Source organism: Schistocerca gregaria, chromosome 8 (genome assembly GCF_023897955.1).
Source record: "Schistocerca gregaria isolate iqSchGreg1 chromosome 8, iqSchGreg1.2, whole genome shotgun sequence".
Classification (NCBI taxonomy): Eukaryota; Metazoa; Arthropoda; class Insecta; order Orthoptera; family Acrididae; genus Schistocerca; species Schistocerca gregaria.
In genome coordinates, this window is record NC_064927.1 from 427027973 (window position 1) to 427044822 (window position 16850).

Sequence of the window (16850 nt, forward strand, 5' to 3'; positions counted from 1 at the left end):
AAAGTCAATTGATGAAGTTCTTCAGATGCTTCGACAATATACTTAAATAAAAGCACATAGAAATAAATACCATTGTAAAATAGATTCAAGGAAATTGTTATCCATATTGTTAAGATAAATACCTTCTGCACACAAGCATATCTATGCAGGATCTGTAACATTATCTCTCTGAACTACAACTAAAAGCATCTCTGTATTTGCTTGTTTACGTAAGTTATTCTCGATGTGTACGGTGCACTGAAAGTGGTGAGTGTTATTTAACATGTATGAGACTGCACAAATGGACCACAAGAAAACTGTAGGTATAAGATCTTCCAAATTTAGCCACTAACTCCATAAAAATCGATAACTAACTAAAAATTGGGCGCTTTTTATATATTGCAGTAAAGGCAACAAAAGAAAGCAGAACCTCACAGGTCGAACATATGACGAAAAAATGGCATAGTACAAAGAAATACACTACTGGAAGATGGAAGACGAGGTACTGGCGGAAATAAAGCTGTGCTCACGGCTCGTGGTTGGGTAGCTCGGACCGTAGAGCGTTTCCCCACGAAAGGCAATGGTCCCGAGTTCGAGTCTCGGTCCGGCACACAGTTTTAAACTCCCACAAAGTTTCAAAACAACAACTGAAAATGGGAATCATTTCCCGAAACGCGTTTTATGAAACATAAAGAAAATCGTGGCTGCTAACAGAAAGTTATTTGTACAGAAACTCATTGTTTTCACAATCTCAAAGTTTCAAAAAATCATTTATAATGGACAAAATCAGATTAACGAATGTGTATTCCCTCTCAGAAATGAAATGCAGTTATGTAGTTTAAAGGTTAAAACAAGACATTTGACTGAGCACATAAGACACAATTCGTAATATAGACGCTAGTGATATGCGGAGTATTTCAGGTAATCGTTTTTCTCTGTGACTTAAAAAATAATATGTGGAAAGAATATTAATGTGGACAGATATATATGTAAATCTTTACTCTTTCTGTGGAGTGATCAGCATAGTTTATTCAGTTTAATTTCAAAGAGCTACAGCAAAAGGCTGGAATATTTTAAATCGTTCTGTGACTTACCTGAAGTATAAAAAACCAACTGTGTACAAATCAGTTCAAATCAAACGCTTGTCAATAGTAGTTAAGGACCCAGTACCTTTCAAGGTTTTATGGGGTCGGTGGTAGACAACGTGCCCACACTGCCATTTGACGCACCAAGAAACCTTTTTTTTTTTTTTTTTTTTTGGTCCTCAGTCTACTGACTGGTTTGATGCGGCCCGCCACGAATTCATTTCCTGTGCTAACCTCTTCATCTCAGAGTAGCACTTGCAACCTACGTCTTCAATTATTTGCTTGACGTATTCCAATCTCTGTCTTCCTCTACAGTTTTTGCCCTCTACACCTCCCTCTAGTACCATGTAGTACCATGGAAGTCATTCCCTCATGTCTTAGCAGATGTCCTATCATCCTGTCCCTTCTCCTTATCAGTGTTTTCCACATATTCCTTTCCTCTCCGATTCTGCGTAGAACCTCCTCATTCCTTACCTTATCAGTCCACCTAATTTTCATCATTCGTCTATAGCACCACATCTCAAATGCTTCGATTCTCATCTGCTCCGGTTTTCCCACAGTCCATGTTTCACTACCATAGAATGCTGTACTCCAGACGTACTTCCTCAGAAATTTCTTCCTCAAATTAAGGCCGGTATTTGATATTAGTAGACTTCTCTTGGCCAGAAATGCCTTTTTTGTCATAGCGAGTCTGCTTTTGATGTCCTCCTTGCTCCGTCCGTCATTGCTTATTTTACTGCCTAGGTAGCAGAATTCCTTAACTTCATTGACTTCGTGACCATCAATCCTGATGTTAAGTTTCTCGCTGTTCTCATTTCTACTACTTCTCATTACCTTCGTCTTTTTCCGATTTACTCTCAAACCATATTGTGTACTCATTAGACTGTTCATTCCGTTCAGCAGAGCATTTAATTCTTCTTCACTTTCACTCAGAATAGCAATGTCATCAGCGAATCGTATCATAGATATCCTTTCACCTTGTATTTTAATTCCACTCCTGAAGCTTTCTTTTATTTCCATCATTGCTTCCTCGATGTACAGATTGAAGAGTAGGGGCGAAAGGCTACAGCCTTGTCTTACTCCCTTCTTAATACGAGCACTTCGTTCTTAATTGTCCACCCTTATTATTCCCTCTTGGTTGTTGTACATATTGTATATGACACGTCTCTCCCTGTAGCTTACCCCTACTTTTTTCAGAATCTTGACCCGTTTGCTCCATTTTATATTGTCGAACGCTTTTTCCAGGTCGACAAATCCTATGAACATGTCTTGATTTTTCTTTAGCCTTGCTTCCATTATTAGCCGTAACGTCAGAATTGCCTCTCTCGTGTCTTTACTTTTCTTAAAGCCAAACTGGTCGTCACCTAGCGCATTCTCAATTTTCTTTTCCATTCTTCTGTATATTATTTTTGTAAGCAGCTTCGATGCATGAGCTGTTAAGCTGATTGTGCGATAATTCTCGCACTTGTCAGCTCTTGCCGTCTTCGGAATTATGTGGATGATGCTTTTCCGAAAGTCAGATGGTATGTCGCCAGACTCATATATTCTACACACCAACGTGAACAGTCATTTTGTTGCCACTTCCCCTAATGATTTTAGAAATTCTGATGGAATGTTATCTATCCCTTCTGCCTTATTTGACCGTAAGTCCTCCAAAGCTCTTTTAAATTCCGATTCTAATACTGGATCCCCTATCTCTTCTATATCGACTCCTGTTTCTTCTTCTATCACATCAGACAAATCTTCACCCTCATAGAGGCTTTCAATGTATTCTTTCCACCTATCTGCCCTCTCCTCATCATTTAACAGTGGAATTCCCGTTGCACTTTTTATGTTACCACCGTTGCTTTTAATGGCACCAAAGGTTGTTTTGACTTTCCTGTATGCTGAGTCTGTCCTTCCGACAATCATATCTTTTGCGATGTCTTCACATTTTTCCTTCAGCCACTTCGTCTTAGCTTCCCTGCACTTCCTATTTATTTCACTCCTCAGCGACTTGTATTTCTGTATTCCTGATTTTCCCGGAACATGTTTGTATTTCTCCTTTCATAAATCAACTGAAGTATTTCTTCTGTTACCCATGGTTTCTTCGCAGCTACCTTCTTTGTACCTATGTTTTCCTTCCCAACTTCTGTGATGGCCCTTTTTAGAGACGTCCGTTCCTCTTCAACTGTGTTGCCTACTGCGCTATTCCTTATTGCTGTATCTATAGCGTTAGAGAACTTCAAACCTATCTCGTCATTCCTTAGAACTTCCGTATCCCACTTCTTAGCGTATTGATTCTTCCTGACTAATGTCTTCAACTTCAGCCTACTCTTCATCACAACTATATTGTGATCTGTGTCTATATATGCTCCTGGGTGCATCTTACAATCCAGTATCTGATTTCGGAACCTCTGTCTGACTATGATGTGATCTAATTGAAATCTTCCCGTATCTCCCGGCCTTTTCCAAGTATACCTCCTCCTCTTATGATTCTTGAACAGGGTATTCGCTATTACTAGCTGAAACTTGTTACAGAACTCAATTAGTCTTTCTCCTCTTTCATTCCTTGTCCCAAGCCCTTATTCTCCTGTAATCGTTTCTTCTACTCCTTCCCCTACAACCTATGAAGATTTTATTGAACTGACAAGGCACGAAAACTTTCTTAGACACAGGCTGCAGCTATCCACATGGCTAGTTCCAAACCTGAACCGCTGAAGCGGTGCAAGCACACGTGAGGTCGTGACTCCGTCAACAAAGTCAAACATTCTGCATTGACGGTAATAACAAATTGGTCTTTCGTTGACAGAAATATGTTCGTCTAAGGGGTGACTATGTTGAGAAACAAATACGTAGACGTGAAGAATTAAGGTGCAGAATGTTGGTACCTTTTCCAACAGTCTTCAGTGGGACATCGAGTCAGGTGCATCCTGGTAATCAAGGAACGTGGAATGTGATTGTTGCCTTTCATCCACGGTTCGCAGGACATAATGTGACAAAAGGGCAAGCTGAGTTTCGCATGAGTGACGCTTTCTAAATCCGTGCTAATTTGTGGACAGAAGTTTTTCCGTCTAAAGGAAATTTATTATATTCGAACTGAGAATATGTTGACGAATTCTAACCGGTGTTAATAATATTGGTCTGTAATCTTGCGGGTCTGTTCTTTTACTCTTCTTGTATACAGCAGTCACCTGTGTTTTTATCCAGTCGTTTGGTGCTTTGCGTAGGGCGAGAGATTCGCAATAAATACAAATTCAGCATGATTTGTGATTCGCCTTTGATGCAGTCCGTATGACTACGAAAAATATCTGTAACAACTAGCTTAATCGCACCTGTAATGTGTTCTAATGAACAACTGTGGATGCCGAATCAAATTTTTATTTGCCACGGCAACGGACCACCTTAAATTACAGATGACCAAATATTTAAAACCATTGTTGAGTACCAGTTATGAGAACATAAGGATTTGCTTAACGATAACAATAACCTTTAAAAATGCTCGTCGACATGCTCCCACTACTTCATAAAGATAATGTACCGTTCACTAATCCACGCATGGTGAATATTAATTCTCCTGCACTAAAATATATCTGCAGCGTGTGCAGGTGTGCCAGCAGACCGACAACACGATCACCTCCACATGCCTAGTTCCAAACTTGAAATGCTGAAGTGTGTTCCGAAACAGCTCTTTCTGGAGCCTTTCTTGGGAGAGGGGTCATCAGTCCTTTGAATGGTTTGATACGGACCGACACAACTTCTCCTCATGGGCCAAGCTCTTCATCTCAGAGTAGCATTTTTCGCCCTGGGTCCTCAATTATTTGCTGGATGTATTTCACTCTGTCTTCCCAAACAGTTTTTACCCTCTACTTTTTCCACTCCCTCTAGTACCATAGAAATACTACTACTCTGTCACCTCTTCCTGTCAGTGTTTTCCATATGTTCCTTGCTCCGCAGATTCTGTGGAGAACCTTAATTCTTATCGTATCAGTACGCCTAATTTTAACATCCTTCTACAGGTCCACATCTGAAATGCGTCGATTCTGTTCTTTCCCAATTTTCCCACAATCCACGAGTCATTTCCATGCATTATTCTGCTCCAAACGTACACTCTCAGTAATTTATTTCTGAAACTTAGACTTCTGTTTGAAACTACTTGACTTCTTTTCCCGACGAGTACCCTCTTTGCCTATGCTAGTCATATTCCCGCATCCTCCTCGCTTCGGCCGACATGACTTATTTTGCTTCCAGTTTAGCAGCGTTCTTTTCCTGAGTATACTACATGGTTCCCAATTCAGACGACAATTTTGTCCTTAATGTCATTTCTGCAATTTCTCATTAATTTTATCTTAATTCGTAATGCTTCATTATTCTAATATTTATTAAAAAAATGTTCAAAATTCTTGTAAAATGATTCAGTGGTCCCTCTGTTTCAAAAGTAAGTGCCCCATAATTGCCGCCGCGTAGGTGCAGTTCCAAATCAGTAACTCAGAATATCACTGAAAAAACCTGGCCGCTAGCGCGCTGCCAAAATCCCCTTGGGCACCGGGGCTTTCACTTCAGTCATTGTCAACCCAGCAAATTGGAGAGCAGCAAACTCTAACGAGCTCCTCCAAGCGTCTGGGCCAATGTTATTTCCCACGTTTCTAGTGAGCGCTTGGGCGTGAGTCATCGTTTTGGCCAACTACTGCTGATAATCCGGGCAACAAAACTGCATCATAAAACAGACCCAAGACAGGAAGTCTCTGCTTCTTTTTTAATTAAAAACATCATTTGCAATAATGTGGTTTTTGGTGTAAGATATGTGATGTATGTGGCTTATCAGGTTGATGTGTTGCAGCACCATGAAAATATCTGTATAATAAGGCTATTTTATCAGGAAGCAATTACGCCACCTTTTTCACCAATGGGTCTCTGCATTACATACCGCTTATAGCAACGTGGTTCGGAAACTACTATTTCCGAAAATACTTTCTTCATTTAAGACATCTCACTATATATAAACCAAGGGCTTTACTATTCTGTTTCGATTTTTCTCGTAAGAAACTAGTGTACTCGTCGAGTCCATACATATTAGAATTCTGTCGGCTTGTTTACTACCGTTATTCTAGTAGGTACAGAGGAGGGTTGTCCTCATTCTTTTCAATCAGACAAAAATCGCCTCCTTCTGAGACATACTAAATTTTGGGGCCACGCGAGAACAACCCGTGCCCAGAGCGACCCAGTTCTGACAGCATAGAAATTATGTATCCTTTACTAGTCTGTCCATGATGTATTGAATTACGTAGGTTGGAACTTAAATAGTGGTAATACTGCTGTGAAGACACTATGCAATGGAATCTACTATCGTCGCTGATAGCACGCGTTGTTGACATACCTAACTTACTTCCGAGCAAATGGACTCGCCCATCCCACGTCACCGGTGTGCGCACAATCTAGGGAAACAGTCACTTGTGAGCGAGCGGTCTAACATAAAGGTGTCACTACGTTTTCGAAACTGGGACAACGGAGTTGGATCAAGATTGAATGCGCCAGAGGTCGTACAGCACTACACTGTCATTAGGGTCTTCAAAGAGACGTGCGGGGAATTGGCATTGCTGTACAGAACAGTGGTATATTGGGTAAAAGCCTTCAACGAAGGTCGGCAAACTGTGGCAGACATGCATCGGGCAGCTCGTCCTAGCATGCTGTTGCCGCTTTAGTGGACAGTGATCGACGCCATACGATTCGTGAGCTCGCCCACGAAACCGGATTAGCCCATACGACTGCGCTTCGTATCCTGAAGGAACGCTTGGGCATGCAAAAAATTGCATCATGTTGGGTTTCTCATGGCTTGACGGAAATGCGAAACAGATGCGTTACGACGCTGCTCAGACGCACTTGGTGCGCTTTGAGCGCGTAGGAGAGGCTTTCTTACGCCGTATCGTAGCACTGGATGAGACATGGGCCACATCATACGAGCCAAAACTGAAACTCCAATCCAACGAATGGCGTCATTATGGGTCGCCGCGGAAGTCGAAAAGTGCGTCAGAGCCCCAGAATTGTGAAAGATATGGTGATTCTCGTGTACGACTATGACGGTGTTACCCTAACGCATTACGTTCCTCCACGGTAGACCGTCAATGCACAGTATTACTACTCGTTTTTGGAGCAACACCTGCGACCAGCTTTGCGAAAGAAGCGGCGACACTTTCTGCGCAACCCACCCATCCTTTTGCACGATAGTGCGGGAGAGCATACAACGCAAGCTGTGGCTGCTCTGTTCAGTCGATTGGACTGGGAAGTACTGTAGCATTCACGATACTGCCCGGACTTAAGTCCTTGTAACTTTGATTTGATTCCGAAGATGAAGGAACCACTTCGTGGCATTCGCTTCAGAACTGTGCCATAGATTCGACAGGCAGTACACTGCTCCATTAGCACCATCAACAGAACAGGCTCTGCTAACGGTAACTGTAACTGGTCTGAGTACAGCTTGTCTTTATATTAAAAGCGCAACTGAAGTAAAACGATTCTCTGGTCTTAATCAAAATATCCTCTTACCTAGCGTCTTGACAATATTGCTGCAGATTTCTCGAAAGCATAACAGCAAATAGCAAGCACACAGCTGATAAGCCATAAAATCTCCAAGCAGCATTCAAACTCTTACATACCACATGGTGGAATGCGGTAATGGGTAATGATAAATCTTCTTTAAACAGTGTGATTGGGGAGAGTAACTCACAAAAGTTAAAATGACACTGCCTCCTTACACCGTGAATGACAGTACACTATGCTCAGTGAAGCGAACTTCCTTGCCATGGATTACAAGTTCTCACACTCCAGTGGAAGGATCCTTCTAATCTATGATGCCTGTGTCGCAAAAATAACTGAACGCTACACTTTAACTGATGAACTGCTGCATCTTACTTCTTGATGAGAGGGCAGAAGCAAATGTAAAGTGGAATCTGCCCTCTATTTTTTATCGATGACGAGTGTGGTAAAAAATTTAAAATTGTATGTAGTGTCTGAACTCCAGCCTAAGCTTTTAGGCTGGAGGTTTTGGTGTGTTGCAAAAAAGCTGGAGCCTCCAATTTTAATCCAAACATCAGCCAATTGCATTTACCTATCGCACAATATTAGATCGTTCCAATGAATTCCTCTTTCAGAACTCATTATAAACATGATTCTAGTATTTTCGTGTGGTATGTGCGCGTGTGTGCGTGTATGTGTGTATGTGTATGTATGTGTGTGTGATTGATAGTTGTTTCTGGGGTACTGTTACACTTTAATTTCTGTTGTTTTACGACTTAATCACTCTCGTTTCACAAAAAAATTCATTGCTAGTCTTACAACCCTGGCTGCCATGTGCTCAAATAAACATCATTATCATGGTCAAAAACGTAGACGAACCCAATTAGATAAGCTTGTTAATGAATCTTCTGGACTAGATTAATTTTTCGAGTTTGGTGCCCTCTTATCGGCCGTATTTTCGCTTCCACTTTTCCAAGCATCTCTTTCTTGCCAGGTATCTCCTTACATTCCCCTCACTTCCGTTACTAGGATTACATCTTTTGTGCAATCTTTGTCTCTGTCTATCGGCTGATGACAGTTTACAAATAATAACATACAACGAAGGATAAAAAAATCTGTCCTAAAAGGATATTCGATTGTTGATACCTGTATTTTTTTCTTTTTTTTTCTTTAGTGACTTTCGGATTGCTTGTCCATAAAGGTGTTGCATTCGAAACTTAGTCTACTCTTCGGATCTGTGTATGGTTGCTAGCCACAAGTATGCTGTGCAATACGTACATTTTTTTTTTTGATGATAAAGATATTGGAACAAACATGTGGTGCAACATACCACAGCATTTCTACCAAAATAAAAACCTGATTTCATGTTTGTGCTCATTTTAAGCCCCTTCAAACAACGGTTTAGATTCCTACACAGAGGCATTCCTTAAGTCAACTATGCCAATTTATAACCATGTTGGCTGCTACTCGACTTTGTTTCCTCGCTAAAATTTATAAACAGGTTTTTCAGAGACCATCGTAAGCCGTTAATTTTTGTTAAATTGCTTAAAGTGTTTTCATATTGTGACTTAATTTGACCTATGACTTCATCAGCAGGAAAAATACGGTTGCACAGAAACGTTTAAGATGAATACACATAGATACGACGGCTATTGGGGTGCGAAATGGAAACGACAGTGAAAATCCGACGAAGTTTTGTACAGATGTCTTGGGAAGTGTCTCTAGCATCGCCGTCGATCGGGTCGCGTCGCTCTTTTCAGTTCTGTGCACACAGTGAGCACGTAAAGATGCGTAGGACAATAGTGTCTACTGCCAAGTATGAGGGCCTGGTGAGATATTTCGCCTGATGTTATGCAGCCCACATAACATAACTGTCATGCGTTTCTGTCCTCCTGACAATACTCGGCCGCATTCTGCAGGGGTAATGGAGATGCTCCTGCAGGGTTTTCGATGGGAAGTGTTTGATCACCCACCATATAGCCCGTTATTGGCTCGCCCTGAGTTCATCTCTGCTCACGTGAACCGCTAGATAAGAAGACGTCGCTTATGCTCAGACAACGAGCTGCAGACCAGCATAGAGAATTGGCAGAAAGCACAGGCGGCTGCCTCCTATGACGAGGGTATTAGAAAGCTGGTACAACATTACGACAAAAGTGTAAATCAGAAGAAATAGCTGGAAGGTGTAGCTAACTGTTGAAAATTAAAATATTTTTATTTTCAATTCGCGACAGATCGGACCTTATTTTCCGACTACTATTCCGACTAGTATACTGTCTTGGCATTATGTACTCCTTGTGTAGAAAGAGAGAGCCAGATCAAACACTAAAATACATAGACATGGCCTGAAACTCTAAACTGTTTAATTCATATTGACACTAGCCATGGAAGCCTGCGCTCTGATTAGAGAGAGTTTACAGTGCTCTAACGCAAAAACCGTAAATAGTAATTATTTTTAGAGTTAGTAACAGATTCGCAACGAATTAAACAATTCTTTCAAATAGAAACTTTTTCGTCAAATGTTTGAGTGCAGCAAAAGCTAGATTCCCTAGAAATACGACAATGAACCAGAAATTGGACAAAAAACTTTTACACGAATTTTCGAACCTAAATGAAGAGTCAGATACGGACAAGTGGGCTATCAAATTGACAAAAGTGGGGTCTAGTTTAGCAAACAAAGGTTTAATTGCTTGAATATAATCATTGTAATTAAAAAAATTAGTGATCCATTGGAAATTGAAGTATTGTAGGAACAGCTGCTACTAAGCATATAAAAGAAGTGTCGAAAAGTTCACTGTTTCAAGGCCATCTATTTTGGCACAAAAAGTTACACTAATGTACTAATTATGGAATTCTTTGTCTCGATATTCAAATAAATTACATTTCTTACTGCCTGAACAAAACTTGAAAATGTGGAAGAAAAAGGTCAAATTTTAGTGAAATGTTTTTTGAAAAAGTAAAAAATAAAATAAATTAGATAAACATTTGATAAGCCTCATTAGCTGTACATGAATTCGCACATCATTTAAACAGCATCAAATCTTTTTTTAATATTTATCTTATTTCTCATTTTTAGATAAATCATTTCACAAAATATTTGTCCTTTTTGTTCACAACACATGAAAACACAAAACGGAAAACACCACATTAACATCTATATGTATTCACCTTACATGTGTTTTAATTGCCACTTATGTCTGATAATATAGTAATTCCTCGGAAAGGGTTGACATATTAAATTTACTCAAGTTAACCAATATGTGTGAGTGATTTAGGTGCGGGAAAAACCTGTTTTCTAATTACTGTCTTAATTATTATTATTTATATGATCATTATTATTTAGTTTGGCACTTTAACCCACTGGTTAGCTTGAGTCTTCTTGTTCTTCTTTCTGCAATTTCTTCTTCTTGTCACTAAGTATCTGTCGACTTCCTAATGTCCATGTATTCTTTAGTCATAGCCTTCTTTCTGTTAGCTGTTTGTTCATGAACTTGTGAAATTTGACCTTCAGTCTGTATGTCATCAATGTTGTTGCCAGTGTGTTAAAGGTGACTTCCTTGTTGACCCTCTTTGGGAGTCGACTAGCCGTCGTACTTTGGTTTCTTGGATTTCCTTTATGATGTTGGAGACATTCTTGATTAAGTCAGTCGCCCATTCGTTGTAAATGTCCATAAAATTTCAGATTTCTTTTCCGTGCAATGAAACTATATCATTCTGTCAGGGTAAACAATTATTCTGAAATTTTGAGTCTTCAAATACTGTCTTGGACATTTGATTGAAATACTTTCCACAGTATCTGTTGTACCATTTTTTCGATGTGATTAACACTTGTGGTTAATGATGTCGCAACAACGTAGAGTGCATCTGGAAGAAGGATTGGTTACTAGCAGCGTTGGTTTGGGGAAAGTGATATATACATCTACACTGACAAGATAGCTCTCCATTTCACACATTCGTGTTTGGCTGAACTTTCGAACACTCCCAGACATCTTCTCTACTATTCCACTCTCGAATATCATATGGGAAAGAGGGACAGCTTTCCGTTAGAGCTCTAAAGTCTTTTATTTCATTAGGATGGTCATTTCCGCCCATGTAAGTGGCTATCTACTACATACGAGGCCATTTGGAAAGTGAGGAACGATCGGTCACGAAAGGGAAACCACTGTGAAAATCCGACGAGGCTTTTCACAGACATTTTGGGCAGTGTCTCTGGTATGCCTGTCGACCGCATCAACATGCTCTTTTCAGTTGTGAGCGCACTGTGAGCGAGTAAAGGTGCCTAGAACACAATGTCTCCCGCCAAGACACTGTCCATTCCGTTCAACTACTCTTCCAAGTCCTTTGCTGTCTCTGACAGAATTACAATGTCATCGGCGAACGTTAAAGTTTTTATTTCTTAGCCATGGATTTTAATACCTAGTCCGAATTTTTCTTTTGTCTCTTTTACTGTTTGCTCAATATACAGATTGAATAATATCAGGGATAGGCTACAACCCTGTCTCACTCCCTTCCCAACCACTGCTTCCCTTTCATGCCCCTCGACTCTTATAACTGCCATCTGTTTTCTGTACAAATTGTAAATAGCCTTTCGCTCCCTGTATTGTACCCTTGCCATCTTCAGAATTTGAAGGACAGTATCCCAGTCAATATTGTAAAAGCTTTCTCTGGGTCTACAAATGCTACAAACGTAGGTTTGCCTTTCCTTAACCTTTCTTCTAAGATAAGTCGTAGGGTCAGTATCGCCTCACGTGTTCAAACATTTCAACTGAATCCGAACTGATCTTCCCTGAGGTCGGCTTCTACCAATTTTTCCATTCATCTGTAAAGAATACGGCGTTAGTATTTTGCAGCTGTAACTTATTAAACTGATAGTTCGGTAATTTTCACATCTGTCAACACCTGCTTTCTTTGGGATTGGAATTATTATATTCTTCTGGAAATCTGAGGGTATCTCGCCTGTCTTATACATCTTGCTCACCAGATGGTAGAGTTTTGTCATGAATGGCTCTCCCGGGGCTCTCCCGGGGCCTTGTTTCGACTCAGGTGTTTCAGTGCTCTGTCAAACTCTTCGCTCAGTATAGTATTTCCCATTTCATCTTCGTCTACATCCTCTTCCATTTCCATAATATTGTCCTCAAGTACATCGCCCTTGTATAGACCCTCTATATACTCCTTCCACCTGGGTGGTTTCATGATTTTGGAATGCACAACGGATCAAGACGATTTCCACCCCTTTTCCTCAGCATGGTGGCATCTACCAGCACGACAATGCAACATGTCACACAGCTCACAGTGTACATACGTAGTCTGAAGAGCACGGGAATAAGTTTACTGTACTTCACTGGCCACCAGTCTCCACGGATTTAAATCCAATCTAGAATCTGTGGGGCCACCTGGATCGGGGCACAGCTGCACATCCCTGGTGATATCAAATGAAATTGTACTTAACTGTAATTCTTAGGTACTTACCTGAGACCGACAACCTTTATATTCCGTGATTTTTTGTGGAAGCCGATTTCAACAGAATTTGTTTTAGTTTCAGCGTAGAGAAACTTACACAGTTTATTGGTCAGGGTTAACTACCACTTTTTGCACATCGTTTTGTAATTCTTTTTGATCTTCTGATTTTACGAGACATTTAACGATAGCGTCATTTTTTATAAATATTTCAGATTATTGTTAATGGTTTTGGCAATTTTGATGGACTGTTTGTAAACTGTTATAATTCTGGGTAAAACTCTCTGTTTTCTTCTGTTTCAGATGATACAAGAAACATCGACAGAGTGACGTAATGAACCACAACAAAGATGAATCTGCGAGAGCTCAGCTGGGAGGGATTACTGGAAAATAAAATCCGGGACAGACCCGGAGTGCCCACTCGCTTCAGAAAACGCAGCAGGGGAGACGTCGGCGGACACAAATAGGAGGAGACGGCGCGACTGCCCTTCGGACGTGGCCTCCGCCGGGCGGGGGGCACCAAGCCGTTCCCGTGTCCCGGCGTAGGACACGGCGGCGGGGCAGTGGCGCCGTACGCTTTTATTTGTGTTTGCCGACCTCACCTGTGCTGTGCTTTCTGGACCGAGCGCGGAACACCGGATCTCTCCCGGATTTTATTTTCCAGTAATCGATTTGCATCGCCGATGCACTCTTCGTATCGACCGCACAGAACTGTAATGTTTTTCTGTTGATCTGAAGTGTCTCACAAGTAAAGTTGTCTCATGTGGAAAAATCTTAACATGAAGTTTACGTAATTACACCGTTACCTCCAACTCCTTCCTCAAGAAACATATGAAGTCAGAGTAGGACGCCTGTAGTAGATGACCAAAGGAAATTCGTAATACAACAAAAACTTCAAGCGTGACAAAATAGACTACTGGCCATTAAAATTGCTACACCACGAAGATGACGTGCTACAGACGCGAAATTTAACCGACAGGAAGAAGATACAGTGATATGCAAATGATTAGCTTTTCAGAGCGTCCACACAAGGTTGGTGCCGGTGGCGCAATGTGCTGACATGAGGAAAGTTTCCAGACGATTTTTCATACACAAGCAGCAGTTCACCGGCGTTGCCTGGTGAAACGTTGTTGTGATGCCTCGTGTAAGGAGGAGAAATGCGTACCGTCACGTTTCCGACCCTGATAACGGTCGGATTGTAGCCTATCGCGTTGCGCTTTAACGTATCGCGATATTGCTGCTCGCGTTGGTCGAGATCCAATGACTGTTGGCAGAATAAAGAATTGGTGGGTTCGGGAGGGTAATACGGAACGCCGTGCAGGATCCCAGCGTCCTCGTATCACTAGCAGTCGAGATGACAGGCATCTTATCCGCATGGCTGTAACGGATCGTGCAGCCACGTCTCGACCCCTGAGTCAACGGATGGGGACGTTTGCAAGACAACAACCATCTGCATGAACATATCGAAGACGTTTGCAGCAGCATGGACTATCAGCTCCGAGACCATGGCTGCGGTTACCCTTGACGCTGCATCACAGACAGGAGCGCCTGCGGTGGTGTACTCAACGACGAACCTGGGTGCACGAATGGCGAAACGTCATTTTTTGCCGACGAATCCAGGTTCTGTTTACAGCATCATGATGGTCGCAAACGCGTTTGGTGACATCGCGGTGAACGCACATTGTAAGCGTGTGTTCGTCATCGTCATATTGGCATATCACCCAGCGTGATGGTATGGGGTGCTATTGGTCACACGTCTCGGTCACCTCTTGTTCGCATTGACGGTACTTTGAACAGTGGATGTTACATTTCAAATGTCTTACGACCCGTGGCTCTACCCTTCATTCCATCCCTGCGAAACCCTACATTTCAGCAGGATAACGCACGACCGCATGTTGCAAGTCCTGTATTTCTGGATACAGAACTGTTCGACTGCTGGCTTGGCTACCACATTTTTCAGATCTCTCACCAATTGAAAACGTCTGGTCAATGGTGGCCGAGCAACTGGCTCGTCACAATACGCCACTCACTACTCTTGATGAACTGTGGAATCGTGCTGAAGCTGCGTGGGCAGCTGTACCTGTACACGCCATCCAAGCTCTGTTTCACTCAATGCCCAGGCGTATCAAGGCCGTTATTACGGCCAGAGGCGGTTGTTCTGGGTACTGATTTCTCAGGATCTATGCATCCAAATTATTTGAAAATGTAGTCACAAGTCAGTTCTAGTGTAATACATTTGTCCAATGAATACCCGTGTTTCATCTGCATTTCTTCTTGGTGTAGCAATTTTAATGGCCAGTACTGTAGAAAATATGTGATGATGGTGCCTCATCACTGCGAATTCAAACATGCATATAAATAATTCATTTGAAGATGTACAATCTGAAAAAAAATCTTTTGAACCAGTATTGATCCAATTTAGAAATTTGCTATTGGAAATGGGACCATTTGTTATTTTAAATTTAACCATAATGTGAATGAGGAAAACATTAAAACTCAAGGTAAGAATACCTAGCAACATTGAACACAGCAATACTTCTTTCTTCATTGGCACCATCTTGAAGTGTCATTTTCCAACCACAACATGACTGGAAATAAAGTTCGCTTCGATATGTATTGTTTCGAAAATTGTACCTATGTCATTCAGCTCTTTTGGACTGACGCAAAACATTTTTTTGTTACCAGTCACTGTTTATATATTTTCATGTTTTGAACGTTTAAACATCCATCATCAGGGGGATTTAAGTGGAGTAATATGGTATGTGTGTACCCGACCGCGGGGAAGATCAGTTTGGATTCCGTACAAATGTTGGAACACGAGAGATAATATTGACCCTACGACTTATCTTGGAAATAGATTAAGGAAAGGCAAACCTACGTTTCTAGCATTTGTAGACTTGGAGGGAGCTTTTGACATTGTTGACTGGAATACTCTTTTTCGAGTTCTGAAGGTGCCAGTGGTAAAATACAGGGAGCGAAATGCTATTTACAATTTGTACAGAAACCAGATGGAAGTTATGAGAGTCGAGGTACATAAAATGGAAGCAGTGGTTGGGAAGGGAGTGAGACAGGGTTGTAGCCTGTCACCGATGTTATTCAATCTGTATATTGAGCATTCAGTAAAGGAAACAAAAGAAAAATTCGGAGTAGGAATTAAAATCCATGGAGAAGAAATAAAAACTTTGAGGTTCGCCGATGACATTGTACTTCTGTCAGAGACAGCAAAGGACTTGGAAGAGCAGCTGAACGGAATGGACAATATGGATATAAGATGAACATCAACAAAAACAAAACGAGGATTATGGAGTGTAGTCGAATTAAATCGGGTGATGCTGCGGGAATTAGGAAATGAGACGCTTAAAGTATTAAATGGTTTTGCTATTTGGGGAGCATATGAAATGTAGACAGGCAATGGCAAGGAAAGCGTTTCTGAAGAAGAGAACTTTATTAACATCGACATTAGATTTAAGTGTCAGGAAGTCGTTTCTGAAAGTATTTGTATGGAATGTAGCCATGTATGGAAGTGAAACGTGGACGATAACTAGTTTGGACAAGAAGAGAATAGAAGCTTTCGAAATGTGGTGCTACAGAAGAATGCTGAAGATTAGATGGGTAGACCACCTAACTAATGAGGATGTATTGAATAGAATTGGAGAGAAGAGAACTTTGTGGCACAACTTGACTAGAAAGAGAGATCGGTTTGTAGGACATGTTATGAGGCATCAAGGGATCACCAATTTAGTACTGGAGGGCAGCGTGGAGGGTAAAAATCGTAGAGGGAGACCAAGAGACGAATACACTTAGCAGATTCAGAAGGACGTAGGCTGCAGTAGGTACTGG

At 41.2% G+C, this 16850-nt stretch overlaps 1 long non-coding RNA gene across 1 annotated transcript in view; it reads left to right on the plus strand.

The window, feature by feature from the left end:
- The window catches only part of LOC126284300 (uncharacterized), a 34023-nt gene extending 20235 nt beyond the window's left edge, over positions 1–13788 (plus strand). The window contains exon 3 of the long non-coding RNA XR_007551466.1: positions 13314–13788. This is a non-coding gene — a long non-coding RNA (uncharacterized LOC126284300). The remainder of the gene's footprint in view (positions 1–13313) is intronic.
- The last annotated feature ends 3062 nt before the right edge of the window (positions 13789–16850 follow it).